Below are 11,452 nucleotides of genomic sequence, written 5' to 3' on the forward strand. Positions count from 1 at the left end.
CCTTCTTGGAATTCATTGCCACATTTGTGTGTGCAATGGCACCTCAAGCAGCAGCCAAAGTTTGTGCAAGGAAGGCAACCTCCTAGACCCCTCAGCCTTTCTGTCCCACAACCACCGTCCCACTCCTTCTTAGATGCTGCATCTTGGACTTCCTCAGGTGATCAAGAAAGGGAGATGAGGGGGAAAACAACCCACAAAACAGTTAAATATCTGCCATGTGCTCAAAGAGACAAAAGAATATATGTGTATATATCTTGGGTAAGTGAATTTGCCAGCAGGGATGACATGTGACTGATAGATTCCCAGAGGGTTTGTTTCTCCTGTGTTTCTCTGTTGTGTGGCTAAGGGTTTGAAGGGAGTAGTTTCTTATTTTAACTTGGAAAAGCATCATGAAGGGAGCAGCAGCCCAGCAGCACTACTGGGATTGTTTCACATGAGTCCTAAATCCTCAGACCCTGTAACCCTGTGAATCCTCACCAAAGGCTCAAAAACCAGCAGGCAAGTAATAGAAACATACTTTAAAGTACATTTTTTTCCCCTAGCATGGTTTCCCACTTCTCTCCCCAAATGTAGGCTGCCCAGGACACATTAACTGGGTGGGCTGCTGCCACAGTGAGGTCTAGTTAGCTTGGGGTAAAAAGGATTGATTTTGCATGGTTTTATGCAAATTATTTACCTCTAGGGAAGAAGCTTTCTTCAGGGGACTTTTAATGAAAACCTGCATGAAAGAATAAGGGCAGCTTCTTTTTAGGCTGAACAAAGGTAGTAGACAGTTTAATTAGATTCTTTACAACAGAAGGGGAGGAAAAAAATTGCAAGTGGCTTGAAAAGTGCTTATTCAGAGAACTTTTTGACTCTCCTGCCTTAAAAGAATTGGCGCGTCAGGGGGAAAAAAATGAAAATCTGAGAAAATACAGAGATTTGGTAGTAAAAGTCCTGGGTGTCTAGGCAAAATTATTCAAGCAGGGTTTTTCTCTAGTTTGGGAGCTAGTAAGAGGCTGAGCTTAATACTGTGCTAATAATGCACCTAGAGACCTGTGTGCATGGAAAGAAGCAGAGGCTTCCTACCATAGCAATGGGAAACTTGGAAAAGTAGATTAGAAGATAGAGAAGATATTTTCCTCCTGAATGTTGCACAGGTACAAGAAGCATTTGTTGAGTGATTTCAGAAACAAAGCTGGAAAGCAGAAAAGTAAGTACTGATGTATAGCACTTTTGCTGTGGGAGTATTTCACACCCACGGTCAAGCACAGAACCTCAGGTGAACTTGGTGTGAAGATGTGCTGGAGACGAAACCTCAGGCATGGTTTTGGGCTGAGCAAAGTCTCAACTTCACTACGCTCTACAATGTGCTTTCCACATAATAATGCATTTTTAAACTATTTTTCATTGATGTTATTCCCAAGTGCTCACGTGCACTCCGTTCCAATGGTGAGACAGCTCGGTTTGCTGACAAAAAGCTCCGGAGGATGTGGAGCCAGGCTGAGTGGAAGGGCGGCCTTCCCTGCCTTTGCTGCCACCTTGCACAGCGGGCTGTGCGTGTTGTGGGCTTCAGGGGCTGCTCTGCAGTGCTGGGCTTCATCCAAGGCAGAAGGATTTCTCATCCACAAGAAGCTACACAAAATAAATTGAAGCTCACACTTGCTATCTTTCAGCAACCCAGATCATTTATTTTAAATCAGGTTCTTGTCAAGCGCTGTGAGCACAAGCTTTGCTTTGCCATGATCACACCCAAGGGACGTGTGGTGCTTCCCACTGCTGTGTGACTGCTACATGTGCTCACAGGACTTACTTTGACCAGTTTATAGAAGTCATGATCACTGATAATGTCCCAAAACATGGAAGGATAAGCTTAAGTACACTACTATTATAAATAATTGGAACTGAGGTCATGTTTTATTACAGATATTGTGGTCTCCTGCAGGTGATCACCAAACTATTTCATAATTTTAAGCATGTTAGTCTTATACAAATTTTAAATTTTCTGTGTCTGTAAAGACAGTAAGCAGTCCAAATTTAGAATTTCATCAATTCATTAAACTCCACCAATTTTTTCAATGTGGACCCAACTCCATTTTATCATCCATGACTAGTGGGGCTGTAGCTGCTGCTAGTAGTTCTTCTATATCTTCACCAGCATTGACCCTACTTGATTCCTCCATTAGCTCTGTGCACTCTTCCTCCAGGCCAGTGGATCCATCACTGCAGTGAAATGAATGTAATTTCTCTTCCCTAAGTGCAGTTTCTCACTCTTGTAGCGAGACAAGAGGCACCATGACCTGCCTCAGTTCAGCCACCCTCTGCAAACCAGCTATTTCACAACTTGTAGTTAAATCAAAGAGGAACATCTGGAGTCTCCTTCAGATTGAGTGAGCAGCATTACACAGCTCTACTTCACATTTATCCCCATTGATCTTTTTTTGTCTGATGATTTTGTAACTCTTCCAAGATTGTCCCTTTAAGGCATTTTCCCTTTGTATGCATTTCTTCATTTATTTTAAATGCCCATTTGTCTCTGATATTTGTTTTTGTGTTCTCCTTTGGGGATTTGTTTTGCTTTGGGCTCTGCTTGCCATCTGTTATATTTGAGACTACATTTCAAGTTCTGTCACCTCTCTGTGCTGCCTTTGATTCCAGCTGACTGTGTCGGTGCAGCATTTGTGAGGAGCTCTGTGGTTACATTACAGGTAACATTTCGTGACGTTTTGTCAGTTTGATGTCCTGAGCAATGTTCTAACAATGTCCTGATAAAAGCAGGAAAATCAACCCATCTCTCATCTTCCCTGCCTGTTAGTGTTCTGTTAGGTACCCTGTGCCATCTTCTGCCTGCATTTTCACCCCAGGATCTGTTGTGCTGACTTGGAATTTCTGTGACTTTTATATGTGCCCATATTTTAAAATCTAGAAAAACCCAATCCAAAATAAGGAGACCCTTCTTTAGCTGTTCCATAATATCCTGGAGCTTTCTCCATTTCCCAAGAACATAAATAACTACCATGTGCTTGAAGTCTGCTTTAGCATAAATCACATAGCATGTCTTAATGACCTCCTTTAATGACATCTCCAATTATCTTACCCCTGTGAGCAGCTTACACAGGGCAGGGTGTGCTGTATTTGTACAGCAAAAATGAGGTTGAAGCTTCAGTTCCATTACATGGTTCTACAAGGTAGAAATGGGCTGCTATGCCTCCTGTGAGAAGCACTGGTGCTCACACAACGGTTACAGCTCTCCCCTCTCTGCCCCAGCTGATGGCAGGCAGGGCGTTACAGGCTGTAAAGAACAATTATGCCTCATGGTTATATCTTTCTTTAAAGCAGCACCAACCCCTATGTGTAACTCATAACTAATAATGAATCAAGTTTAGCCTTTAGATGGGTTTTTGGTTATATATCTGACCCATCTCATATTGAAAGTTATAATTATCCAACTTCATTCCATTTACGCAGTTATCAATTTCTTACATTTGGTCCCATCACCTGATCCCAAACTGTTACTCTGTGCTGATAAGACATGAGATTTCAGTGACAGCCATTTCTTCAACACCCCAATGGGACAGGATTTCATCATATTGGTGTATTATGTAGTGCATAAAATTATTTTACCTTGCCTGTAGAGTACCTCTGTGAGGCTTTGTTGCAGAAAGTATTTCAGGGTGAAATTTCTGTCTTTGATCTCCTTGTATGGATGTCTAGAATCTGACATCTTCAGAAAACATGCAATTAAATGAGAAACATTCTTGGAAATTTAGGGATCCAGAGAATGTTGTCCTTGGTGTTTGTTCTCAGTGCTCAGTTGAATGTCTGCCACATCCTGATGCTGAGACTTCAGAGTGTGGGCTGGGGAGGGGGGAATGGAAAGGACCATTTCTGCTCCTGCCTGAACCTGGCTCCCAGCCCCTACAGGAGGTCACATCTGGCTCCTGCCCATTTTAAAGGCTCTCGTGCCACCTGCTCAGCACAGGACCATTGCTGCTTTGTCTGGATTTGTCTCACCTACCATGCAGCCCTATGGAATCGCACAGGGGCAAGCTGGACTTAGCACTCCTCAGGACTGCATGGTTTGGATGGTGCCATGGCTAATGGTCTGATCCAGCCTGGCACATCTCCTCCCTCAGCAGTGACTGGAAGTCACTACACTGTGCTTCCAGCCAGGTATGCCATTGCCCTGGCACTGCATGCAAGTAGGACTGTCGGGTTTTCGGCTGTTTGAAGGGCCTGGAAAGGCCCGGAGTGGCCTTGGGACAGCCCGCGTATCGAAGGACGAGAAGAGGCTTCAGTTCTTCTTTCGGTTTTTATGTTTATTAAATGTTTATCTAAAAGATTTTCTTTCAGCCCAACAGAGGTCTGATCAGCAGTCAGCCATGAGCACACTGTGCTGCCCTCCGGGCAGCCACCTATCTTTATACCCATTGTTACGTGTACAATATTTATCATTTTCCCCCAATACCATTTATTCTTATTACCCGGTGCACTTTCAGTAATAACCAATCCAAAAGTGCCACCATCACCAGAGAAGATGGAGGAGAAGAAGGACAGGACACACCCCAATTTCTCCATCTTACTTCTCTAAACCCCCCTGTACAGAAATCCTAAACCCTGTGTCTCACCCTCTAATTAACTAATCCCTTCGCCATTCACCCCAGTGAAGTCCTCCTATCCTCATACAGGTGTCGTCTCCCGTGTAGGGTCAAAGTCCAGCCACCAGACACTTCTGGCAACATTCCAGGACTCCCGAGCCCCCCAAGGGTGATCTCGGTGGCTCGGCATCTCAGGACTCAGATCCTGAGATCCCACATAGGACAGGAGAAACCTCAATTTTAAATTTAACTTTTTCAACATTGTTTTGAATACAGATCTCCTAAAACCTTTTCTTTAATTAACTTTTCTTGCATAGATAATTCATTTTTACCAGCAGCCTATGCTACAGGATGCTTCTGACTGTGCACAGAGATAATATACTCTCTTTTTATTTCTGCCTGAAGCAGAATTAAAATAGGAAGTGAAGTTTTGGTTGCACTTTTATCCTTTGGAGTAGTTTTTCTTGTGTGTACATGTGCAACCTCTTTTGAGATTATAGCTCTTATATTTCCTAAAGGAAGACTCAGGAAAAACAGGGCAGCCTTCGAGAAAAGCAAAAAAAAATCTTGGAAGAACTTAAAAGCCTTGTGTTCATTACAGTTTGCCTTGAAGACTTTATCTGACATTTTTCTGAAACCTGAGTTATCAGAAGCAGTCATTTGCTCTGCATTATCTACTACCTCGATTCAAAGAAAGTACTAAAGCAGTGCCATTTGAATTCAGACAGGAAGACAGGCCCAAGGGAGATGCTCTGCCTCTTGTGAAGGCAGCTGGCTGGGGGGAAGAAAGCAGAGATGCTTCTAGGCTCAGGATCTCTCTGCTATTTATCTTTAACTGCCTGGGACAAATATACAAAGTGTCAAGGCATGAGTGCACAGATCAAAGTGTGCAGCAGGAGGTAGCAGAGCCAGCAAGGACACAGAGCTGGTCAGGCACGGTAGGGAGGGTGAGTAACGGAGCTGGGCACCGTGTCCTGCTGCCCTGCCAGAGCTGAGCTTTTACACACAGCAGGGCAGTGCTCCTTGTTCTGGCACATTCCAGGTCCCACATGTCTGGTTTTTAAGCAGAGGCTGCAAAGAGAACCTTTTCATACTGGCTTTTTCAGCCCACATCAGGCTGCAAGAACCACTGGCTCCCTGTGTGCCAGCTCACATCGCTGCTGGCTCGGACGGTGCACGGCGCCAGTCTGAGCTCTTCCTGGGAGCTGTCAGAACACGGATGCAGCAGCTGGTGTGAGTGCTCAGAGGTGCTCAGCGAGTGTTCAAAGGAATAATCTCTGCTTCAGGAACGTGGGCTTCCACTTGTGCCCAGGCAGCAATGCTTTTAAATTCCCTATGCCCTTATTGTTCCTGACATCGGAAACACTAACTGCAAACTAACTTACCGCCAATGTGCTTGGGGGAAAGAACAAAAAAACAGAGGCCAAAGTGTTAGCAAACCTTTTCACACTGCAAGCTTCCCTGTTCAAAGATCCTTCCTTCCCTTGCCCTCTGCAAGCTTCCCTGTTCAAAGATCCTTCCTTCCCTGGCCCTCAGATACCAGGGCAAAGGAGATGCAATGTTTGGGGTTTCCCATTATATGTGTTACAGCAGTTGTAAGTGTGAACCGAGCAGACTTAACTCCATGGGGTGGGCAGGCTTTCAAGCTGGCCAGGGGAAAGATCTTAAGGAATTGGGCATATCAAAAAATTTCCTTTCCTCTTACAAAGGGGAATAACTGCACTATCTAAGCAATGTTGAGATATCACAGATATCCTGAGTTGGAAGGAACCCACAAGATCATCAAGTCCAGCTCCCTGCCCTGCACAGCACCATCCCCACGAGTCACACCATGTGCCTGAGAGCATTGTCTAAAAGCTTCTTGAACTCTGCCAGGCTTGGTGCTGTGGCCACTTCCCTGGACAGCCTGTTCCAATGCCCAACCACCCTCGAATGAAGAGCCTATTATGTCCTAATATACAGCCTAAACCTCCCATGACACAGCTTCAGACCATTCCCTGTCACTGGTCACCAGAAAGAAGGGATTGATCCCAGGCCCTTTGCTCCCCCTCCTGAGGAATCTGTAGACTGCAATGAGTTTCTCCCCTCAGTGTCTGCTTTTCTAGGCTGAACAAACCAAGTGACCTCAGCTACTTCTCATACATTTTGTGTTTTGACAGCTTTTCTAAGTTAAGACCATCTGCCTTACTAAGTCATGTCTGTGCTAGTGGCAGCTAAAGTTGGTGATTTTATACTAGGATGGTTGCAATGGGGCAGCACTGCTCACTAAACAAAAATTTAGGTAGTGAAGGAGGGGGAAAAAAACAGCCCAGCAGCCTCTAGAGGATCAAATATTTCCATTCCAGATGTGCTGCTCTTACACAAATGGATTCCTGGGAGAAATAAACCTTCAGCTTTTCTGCTAAAATTTAAGGTAAACTCAGCACACACAGAGAACAGTATGGGATGCCAGGAAGGGAAATTTGGGTCATGGGCATATGAATTACCTGGAGCCAGTGATGTTTTCTTCATTTGACTTACTAATTTACTTCATGCAGCTGCCAACACTTGCGGCACCTCTTAAAATTGACTTCGCCCCACCCAGTAGTGGCACATTTATATTGGGCTGAATCACCACCACCTTCTCCAACACATCCTGCCTGCACTCAGCCAAACATCTTTTCCTCTCTCCAGTTGCAAAACAGTAGCTGCTCCCAGCGGCTGAGTATTAAATGTGATTAAATTTGATGGAAGCAGGCTCTCATTCTGTCCCAAAAGAGCTGATAGTACAAACTCACGTGTTTTCCTTTGACTGTGTCTCTGCTGCTGTCTCTTGCCTGGCATGGTGCCTGGAAAGGAGGAGAGACTATTGAAACAGGACAGCCTGCCAAAGAAATCAAGCTGCTTCAGAAGAAAAGCCCCAGTATGAAAATGTCAGTCTTTTTTGGGATGTCCCCTTTCTACAGGTGAACTACACTTTTATATTTGAAAATACCAGGTTTCCTCATTGTGAAATCTGTTAGTCCTGTGTGTTTTTTTCTCTAGAGTGCAGGAATATTCTGATATACATAATATAAAAATATTTGTTGAGGTGGAAACCTAAACAGGTTCCTTTTTCAGGAACCTGAGTGTTTCTGGCTTTATTTGCTCCAATGTGAGCATGCTGTTAACATAGGTGCTGTCTCTTATTTTAGATATTGGAAATGGGGCCCAGATCCACAGAAAAGCAAATTAATTGATAAAAATTTTCTATAGACCTAGTTCCAACAATTGCAGAGATCTGCATTAAAATTAGGAGCTTGGGCTACAGAAATAATTATTTTCTTACTATCTATTTTTGCTGCATGGTTTGAAGGGGCAATCTGTTAGAAATCAGCACATCCACAGAAACTGTTTGGTTCACCAGCTAATAAAAATGATTAAGTGTAATAATGACAAAGCAACCATGACTGATATCATCTTGACATTTGCAAAGCCCAGGTGGATTGAATAATAATGGTCTATTTGACTTGCATCAGCAGCTGAAGTAGATTCCATGCTCCTGTTTATACCAAAGAAACAGGGCATCACAAAAACACACATGTACATTTACCTATGCTGCTGTGTAAAGCCAGACAGTATCTGGTCCTTTAATGTAAGATGAGTTAAGAAACTAAAGATGGATTGATGCATTCCAAGAGCTGAGATCTTCTGGCTGCCTTTTTAGGTCAGCTCTCTACCCTCATTCTTTCTTGAAGTGTGTTTTTGGGCCATGGTGGGTGTTTAGCTGCCCACATGCCAGGCTCTTTTGACTCAACTTGCTGCAGACAGCAACAAAAGCCATCCTCCAAATTTAAGTGCTTGTCAAAGTGTTCCTCTACTGGCTCAAAAGGAGAGCTTTGCAAATGAAGCACTGGGCACAGAGTAACCAAAGCAATTTAAAAGTGGTTTCAGCACAAATTCAGACCCTTTGGTGTACCAGAAGGGTGGAATAAATCACACAGTGTGTCTATTGGTTCATTTATTACAGCTGCTAGGCAGAAAGCTTATTGCCTCCTAGAAATGGTACTTGTGCACACTGCAAGATGACAGAAAACTACCAGAAATTCTTTATACAAAGCTTCTTCTCTTGTTAGAAAAGCAGCCTTCCCTTATCAAGTTTGCTCTGTATGAGGATCCTAATGATGTGGTGGGATGTTCACAAAGACCCGCACTTAATGACATTAGCTCGTCAGCTGCAACTTCCTGTGTCTGTCTGGCCACACCCGAGCTGAACAAGATGTTCCAGGGCACGTGAGGCACTGGGAACAGGGTGGCTGGGTCAGCCAGGCTGCTGCCTCTTCCTCTGGCTGCTCTGCACAGGCAGCCCAGAACAGCACAGCACAGCACAGCACACACCACAGCACACACCACACCACACACCACACCACACCACACCACACACCACACACCACACTACACCACACACCACACCACACACTACACCACACCACACACCACACACCACACCACACCACTCCACACACCACACACCACACCACACCACACCACACACCACACACAGCACAGCACAGCACACCACACACCACACCACACACCACACACCACACAACACACCACACACACCACACACCACACACCACACCACACACTACACCACACACCACACACACACACCACACACCTCACCACACACCACACACTACACCACACACTACACCACGCACACCACACACTACACACCACACACCACACACCACACACAATACACCACACCCACACTGGGCAGGCCCAGGGACACACAGGTGCTTGAGCTTGCTACACCCTAGTCTGGAGGCAAAGCTTTAGTGGGATTTAAGCCTTGTCCTGAAAACCCTGGGTATCATCACAGGGGATGGCTACAAGAAAGATTTTGGCAGAGACAAGTGGCAGAGGAAATGGGTAGCAAGCATGGCTACCAGCTTGCTTTTGAGAGGAAACCACCAGCCTGGAGGTGACAATACCTGATGGTAATGTAACATAGCACTGACGACTAGACATCTTCCTCTACATACTACTGAGTTACACTTTGCTCCAAACAGGCCCTGAGGGCTCCTGTTTGGAGCAAAGAGGTCTTCTCCTGAGCTTGGTCCTCCAGGATAAGTGTCCTCACCACTGCTCAACTCAGATGGCAATCTTGGTCCTGGAAATGCCATCAAAGCTGCTATGCTTCTGTGCTAGTGTAGGTTTTGCAAGAAGAAAAAGAATCCAGGAAATTTTATTTTCATAAGTGTGACTCAGGATTGCCCAGAATCAGGATTCCAAAAGTAGTTTTGGGTGTGTGTGCTTGCTTCAGCTGTGAGACTTGGTTTATATTTTCATTAATCCCTTCAGAGACTGCACCAAATTGCAGTCAGTCTTTTCCCTCAATTTTGTTCTTACAAACCCTGATCAAATACCAAAATTTCTGTCTGGAAAGTGAAAATTTATGGTAAAAAACATTAACCAAGCAAATCTGCAAATGCTTTGCCCACTAGTTAAAATTAATCCACTACATAATGAGCAAAAGAAAATTAATTCATTTCTAAATGGTGAGGGTGCTTTAAAGGTTTTGGTGGATATGTCAGGAAAGTGTTTTTCAGACAGTAGGGAGAAATCTGATCATTAAAAAACTGTCTGGTGAGCTGAAAACTTATAGAAGTAAGAGCTCAGAAATGTTTTGAGGTACCTGTGGTGGATTTCAAATAGATCAGGGAGGTTTAAGTTGGACATTAGAGAGAATTTCTTCACAGAAATAATGTTTGGGCATTGGAATGGGCTGCCCAGGGATGTGGTGGAGTCAACGTCCCTGGAGGTGTTTAAGAAAAGATTGGACATGTGGCACTCAGTGCCATGGTCTGGTTGACACGGTGGTGTTGGGTCATAGGTTGGACTTGACAATCTGAAAGGTCTGTTCCAACCTAATTGATTCTGTGATTCTGTAAAAGAGAACAGACAAATGTTCCTTGGGGTGTCCATTTCTGTTCCCACTTTGGGAATAACTGAAAGAAAAGTAAGTTGCTCTGAGCAAAGTGTAGACCTAAGAAAACACTACTGAAAGAAACAGAAAAGCAAATCCATCCAGAATATATGATTAGCCCCATCTGCATCCCAATTCATCTGCCACAAATTCTGTATAAAGATGACTCAATATTGTAAACCTCCCTGATGTTTGGGACATTGTGTTTCTCATTAAAAGGTATTAGGTAAAAAAGTTCAATTACTTGCCTTCTATTTTTTTAAATTTTCAAAATCTTCTGTGAATAATACGTGTTTTGCTAGAACTTTGGCATCTCATGTTTCCAGAGCATGGCATGCTTTTAGCAGGAAAACAAGAGCCAGAGGTGATTTGATGAGTTGTGCTGCATTCACTCATTACAGTAACTGGTACAGAGGGACAAGGCCCAGTGGAACAGAAACTGCTCTACAACAGCCGACTCAGCTCCATGGTGGGGAAAAAAATATTGGGTCTGCTTTATACATGCAGCCTAATTCCAAATGGCATCTCACCTTGCAATGTTTCACACACAGGCAAAAGCGAGAAGTGTTAGTAAACACTTCAGGTTTGAAGAAAAGGCTCCCCACAGTTCAAAAGTTTGTTACGTCTTTCTGACCGATTTTCTGACATAAAGAGATGATAATGAGAACAATTTTAAAATGTTTCAGGAAGCAACAGATGGTATGCATGCAATGTATGCCGTGACAATATTCAAGGTTGCAAGGTGGAAAATCTACAACCATCTGTGCAATGCAAAATTATGGAAAATAAAAGGAGATAAGCAAATACTGCAAATAACCTGTGATGAGAAAAGTATCATGGAATCATTGACCTGTATGGGTTGGAAGAGGACCTTAATCCAGTTCCAATCCCCATGTCATGGGCAGGAACACCTTCCATT

This window comes from Zonotrichia albicollis, chromosome 1 (assembly GCF_047830755.1).
Source record: "Zonotrichia albicollis isolate bZonAlb1 chromosome 1, bZonAlb1.hap1, whole genome shotgun sequence".
In the NCBI taxonomy this organism is placed as follows: Eukaryota; Metazoa; Chordata; class Aves; order Passeriformes; family Passerellidae; genus Zonotrichia; species Zonotrichia albicollis.